This window comes from Ammospiza caudacuta, chromosome 1, assembly GCF_027887145.1.
Source record: "Ammospiza caudacuta isolate bAmmCau1 chromosome 1, bAmmCau1.pri, whole genome shotgun sequence".
Taxonomy (NCBI): domain Eukaryota; kingdom Metazoa; phylum Chordata; class Aves; order Passeriformes; family Passerellidae; genus Ammospiza; species Ammospiza caudacuta.
Window position 1 is genome coordinate 40,756,023 of NC_080593.1, and position 6,000 is coordinate 40,762,022.

General features: G+C 44.4%; 1 protein-coding gene across 2 annotated transcripts in view; it reads right to left on the bottom strand.

The window, feature by feature from the left end:
- The window catches only part of AZI2 (5-azacytidine induced 2), a 24,078-nt gene extending 19,985 nt beyond the window's left edge, over positions 1-4,093 (bottom strand). Inside the window, exon 1 of one of the 2 annotated variants that reach the window (XM_058802539.1) lies at positions 3,600-3,817. The gene's annotated coding sequence lies outside the window, so the exon portion shown is untranslated. Of the gene's footprint in view, positions 1-3,599; positions 3,818-3,857 lie in introns of those variants that run through there. The other variant, XM_058802530.1, reaches the window with a different exon arrangement.
- Between the last annotated feature and the right edge of the window lie 1,907 nt (positions 4,094-6,000).

Genomic DNA, 6,000 nt, shown 5'->3' on the forward strand with positions numbered 1-6,000 from the left:
TTTGATTCCAATTGTGAACAGACTGTTCTTCAGAGAAAGGCATCACTTTTTACAAATACTTGCTCCATTTCAGAGTAATAAAAATTCTCACACATCTCAGCAGCTGCTCACACCCACATCTGCTGCTTTGGCCGCTGCTCATCCTTCCTTTTAGCCAAAGTTCCCAGGCCCAGCACCCTCCCAGTGAGTCCCTGAGCACAGGGGCACAGCCCAGTGCACTGGGTGCTCCTTCAGAAACACGTCAGCATGGGAGCTGCATCACAGCTCCAGAGCACTTTCATTTTATTGCCTTCAGGAAATGGAAACTCTCTGTCTCTGAGCTCACACACCACATCACTGTAGCTCATCTATCCCAAACATCTGGGTAAGCTACAAAAGCCAAGTAAAATCTCCTTAGGTACAACAGGCAAATTTTTTCAAACTCAAGGTTTTTATAATAAATAATCTACTCTCACAAGGACCAGAAAAGCAATAAACAGCCCATTTTATTACAAAAGCGCTTGATAAATTTTACTTTCTCTGAACAGTGTCAGACTCCAGTACCTCCACTGCTAATTTGCAAACCTTATGCATCCTCAATGTAATGTATTCAATCTGCCTTTCTGTGGATGCTGTCACAATAATCACTCTTCCTGACAACTACCTGAAAAGGGGGGAAATAAAAACCCAGAAGTAGGAATTAATAAAATATTATCCTTTCAGCATCATGTAATCCTGTTTATTAAACTATGACATTTAATGTTGAAAGTAATTAAAAGCAGTGCTGTCAAACAAACCTAAGTAGGACCAAAATGGCTTTTGGCTGTTAAATATCTCTAGCACCAAATATAAGTATCTTGAAAGGTTATTGAAACCCTTCTTTTGCTGTTCATTTATTCCCATTTCAAAAGGTTTATAAGGAATAACTATTTCCAAAAGTTTAGAGGATTTGTTTTGGATTTTTTTTTCATATCTTGCTTTGTAAACCAAATAGTAGGTCCTACCTCCCAATCACAAGTTTCTTCCTATTCAATTCAACAGATTAATTACAATTCAATAAGTTCACAAGTTCAGTGATAACTCTTTTGTAATTGTATTAACTTTTAATTCAAGTGGAAAAGTGCCTCACCTGTTACAGCTACTGGAAGGCAAGTGAGTCTCACCTATAGCCCTTGCTCATCCTGCAACTCACTAACACATCATCTGCAGGTTTCCAAGACACAATTTAATCCAAAACAGGATGCCAGCAAATCTAATTCAGGCTCCCTTTTACAAGGGGACCAGATGATCTTGCCAGGGCCTTTTCAACTTGGGCTGTCTTCTAAAATCCTATATTCAGATTTATATGGCAATATTTCAGACAAACCTGGTAATTTGAACCTAAGTTGCACTTAACAGCTTCAAAGTGGATGACTTAGAATATTCAAGCCATTTATGCTTCACTTACCCTCTCAAGCTTAATTTCTTCTCCACAAAGGTCCTGTCAAATTTTAGTTGCATCTACAGTTTCATACACTAAGAATTCCACATAGAAAAATTGTATAAACATGTCAATTAGTTAATTAATGCACGTATAGTATAAACATTTAGCAAAAACATAAGACTGAGTCCAAAGTGAACCATGGATAATGGACACAGGTATGGAGTTCAGCAAAACTCCCCACTGACTCCTACCAAGCTGGTCCCTATCCTGACCCCTTTGTTAATCCTAGCATTGCCATCTTAGCAAACTGGATCTCATTATCACTGTTTTATTCAAGATGGACTGTCAGACTTCCCCTGTCTAGAAAATCCCTGTGAAAGAATGAAAACATATATCAAAAGGTAAACCCACATTGCATTTTATTCTGTTTCCTTCTACATGTTCTCTTTTTTTCCTCAAATTCTTTTCTAAAGAAAGCATATGAATAGCATGTGCAGTGACAGGGGAGTTTCCACTTTCCTAAGTAGGCAACCCACATTTAACATTTTATAGTGCACAATCTCCAATTCAATGCATCTATTGAAATAATACAAACAAATTTTACTGCATTTGCAACTCTATGATTTTCCAATGCTGTGAGATGAAATTATTCTCTTTCTCTGCCCTGAGTACACTACGTAGTTTGTTCATATATTTGACCAATAATTTTCACACTTTCCCCACCTTCTGAGTGTCACATATAAAAGATATATTGAAATCCAAAGTAGAATACTTGCTGAAATTCAGGCAATCTTAAAACTATCTCTCATTTATTTCCCATTTTTGCTGCACAAAGATATCACTGCACCCTCCTTGCTCTTTTGAAAAACTTTTTACTATTTAATTTTCATTGTAAAGCATAACCTAGCTAGCACTTGGGCAATGGTCACCTCGCACTTTTCTAAACTACAAATGCAGCAAACAAGGTTCTGAATAATTATAAATGTTAGCAAAAAACTGTGTTGGGAGTGAGAAAGTGGCTAAACCCTTCACAAAGTCTAATTTAGAGTTCAGTGAACCTGTGTTTTCTGCCTTTTGACTTCACTGAGAGTTTAGATGAAAAAATTCTGCTTAAAATTTGAGACAATAATCATCTACTTAAGTTATAAGGCAATTATCTGATAAACACTTCTAACAAAAGTGCTGTTATTAAACAGCAATTATTCAAAGAACAAAAAGTAGTCATAATTTTAGATTTCTTTTGGTTTCTACAGTAATTTTAGTAGAATTACTAAAACTCTAAAATAGATGTTGGAACAGATAACTTGGATTATTTGCAGCAGAAGCATGTGATCATACACCACTATCCCAGAAATGAAAGTTTCCCATAGCCCATAACAACATGTCCCAGAAAACTGTCTCAGAAGAGAAACTGACCTTTGGAGTCCAGAGCACACTTCACTGTCCTGGCAATAATTCTCCCCTAAGTTCGCTTTTTCCAGAGTCTGTTTCCAGCACACTGATTTTACTGCATACATACAGTGAAAGGCAGTGGGGAAATGAAAGGATTCCTTAAGAAACAAAAAACTCCTAAAAGCACTCACTGGAACAGCTGACACTCACTTCTAAGTTGCTAGGGGACCAATTCATTTAAGGAGATAAGGGTATTTTCCCTACCAGGTGAAACAGTAGGATTTCAAGAGGCAATTTTTTATAAGTTTAAAGCACCACTAGCATACACAACTACCTCAATGCTCATCTACACTTCCTTCTTCCAAACTAACACGGCCTGCAGCACCTGTATTCCTGTCAGCTCCAATATTCTATCATGTTTCTGTTTTCACACCCGTAATTTGCTCATTTCCTTTGCCAGACTGCTCTGTACCAAGGCACAAACTGCAGCTCCAAGAACCCACGCAGTTTTTCAACTCGATCAGAGGCAGCTTTGTAGCCAGGCTAAGAGCCTGCCCGAGGCCCAAGCCCAGCCTGCTGGCGGTACCTGTAAGCCTTGCTCACCCTCCCGCCACGGCATGAGCCCTTATTCCGGCCAAGTGTGACTGAGCAGGGACACGGCACAAGACCGACAGGCTGCTCCTTCTGAAACTCAGAAGTTCCACTTCAACATGAGGAAGAACTTTATATGAAGGAGGCAGAGCACTGGAACAGGCTGACCAGGGAGGGTGTGGGGTCTCCCTCTCTGGAGTCATTCAAAACCCACCTGCACACAGTCCTGTGTCACCCGCAACCCGCTCGAGGTGACCCTGCCTCGGCAGAGGGGCTGGACTAGATGATCTCCCTTCCAACCCTCAAAATTCTGGGCTTATACGAGGACGACTCTTATTTTAAGGAGAGAAACGAAAGACCAGCCTCTTTTCCCAGGGAGAGTCGCTCCTCTTCCACGGGGCACGAAGCCTCCCAGCACGCCGGGGGAGCCCCGGCCGGGGCCGCCCCGCGTTCCCCCCGCGCCGGGACCAACCTGTCCGGGCCCCGCTCGGCCGGGCGGGTCAGCGGCGGGCGCTCAGCTCGGCGGGGAGGCAGCGCCGCCCCTCGCGGTCTCCGCTCGGGCCCCCTCGGGCGCCCATCGCCCCCAGCCCGCCGGCCCGGCCGCGGTTTCGGCCTCCGCCACCGCGGGGAATTCCCGGGGCTGGGCGCCGCCCCCGCCGCCTTCGAGGAAGTCAACAAACGCCGCTCCCGGTGCCCGCCAACGGGCGAGCGGCGCTCCCGGAAGGAGAGAGGCGGCCCCGCCGGCCGAGCGGGCAGGGAGGAGGGAAGGCGGACTGCAAATCCCGGCGTGCAAGCGGGCCGCCGCCCCGCCCCGCCCCGCCGAGGGCCAGAGGGCTGGCTCCGCCCCGACCTGGGTGGGGCTGCCGCCGGCCCCGAGCCGCCTGGGAGCTGCTGCCGGTCGGCGTTCCCCTCTGGAACGCTCTCGCAGAATTGTTAGTGATGGAAGGGACCTCTGGAGATTATCCAGGCCCAGCCTCCTGCCAAGGCAGGGGTCACCACGAACAGTGCTGCATTAACGCGTCCAGGTGGGTTTGGAATTCCTGCAGAGAGGGAGACTCCCCCGACCTCCCTGGTCAGCCAGTTCCAGTGTTCTGCCCCCTCAGTGTAGAGAAGTTCTTCCCCATGTTGAGGTGAAACGTCCTGTGTTTTAGTTTATGGCCATTGGTCTCTGTCCTGTCTCTGGCGCCATCCTCTTGGCATCCACATCTGAGTTATTTATATGCACATTTGAGTTATTTATATGCACTAAGGAGATCCTCTCTCAGGCCCAGCTTCCACAGTCTCGCCTTAAAAGAGACCCCTGAAGGGCCTCCACTGACCCTTTCCAGCAGCTCCTTGGCTTTCTTGTACCGAGGAACCCAGAAACGGGCACAGAACTCCACTCTCGTCTGGCAAGGATACAGTGCTCCCTGGCAGTGCCCACTCTTCCAGCACCACTGGGCATCTCCACAAGCAGGCAGTCACTAAAAACTCACTTTTCTCCCTTTTCTGAGGCTCACTGCACTCCCTGCCATCATTCAAAATAAGGCTATAGCAAAGCAATAAAGATCAGTGATTTTTAGTGGGAGCTGCCCCCAGCTTGCTCCAAATACTCCTGAGCAGAGGAGCCCATCCAATTCAATCCTTGAAACTCTTTCCAGCTTCTTGAGAAGTTACACCTGCGCACAGCTGAAGAGACATGGTGTAACATTTTACATTCGTACTCTTTCAATTTTCTTTTTCTCCCAACAAGGGAGAGATGAAAGGCACCGGATGCTCTGTTGCTACAGCAGGGTGAAAGATCATCTCATGTAACCTCATCTGCCAAAACCACAGCTTTTGTTCCTCCACCAAGGTCGAAACAAAGCAAGAATAAATCTAAATTGCAGATCAGGACCTCTGTTACAGGGAATAAAAGCAAGCTGATTCAACAAGTCTAATGTAGATTTACAGGGGAGAGCAGCTGTGCTCTTCAAGACTAATTTTAAACTAACAGGACTTTCCTTTGCTGCTAAAAAAAAAAGCAGTTTGCTTTTATGTTGTGAGAGTTCTTCTTTAGCCAAGTCCCAAAGGACTTTTGGCAACTGTGCCACAAAGTCAGCTGGAGCAAGGGAAGTGTAGTGCCAAATTGATCTATATATGGAAAAATGTTGCAATATTGAGTACTCCTTAAATGCTTAAAGACCAAATGGAAACAGGACTCCTGCTGTGGGTAGGGAATTGTTATTTGGACAAGAATCTAATTTAAAAACCAAAACCACAAGTTCACCATTAATCATGCTCACAGACCTCAAAACAAATTTTAAAAAAATTTGTACCATGCTTCCATTACTGAGATTTTTACTAGAAGTTTATGTTACATGTAAACTGCTTTTTATTTTATGAGCCAAAATAGTACAATGCTATTTTCCACTATGTTTCTTACCAAGAGCAGCGGCCTTCAGTTGAAGGGCAAAAAATACTATTTCCAAGTTAACACCTCTTTGTAACAATTCATGTGACATGGATACAAATGTGTTTGCATGTCACTAAGTTACAGAACAGAGGTCTTACTACATAGTTTAACATTGATTTGAAATAGTGCCATTATGAAATCCAGAAGAAAAGCACATAAGGATTTGGGCTATCAAATATGC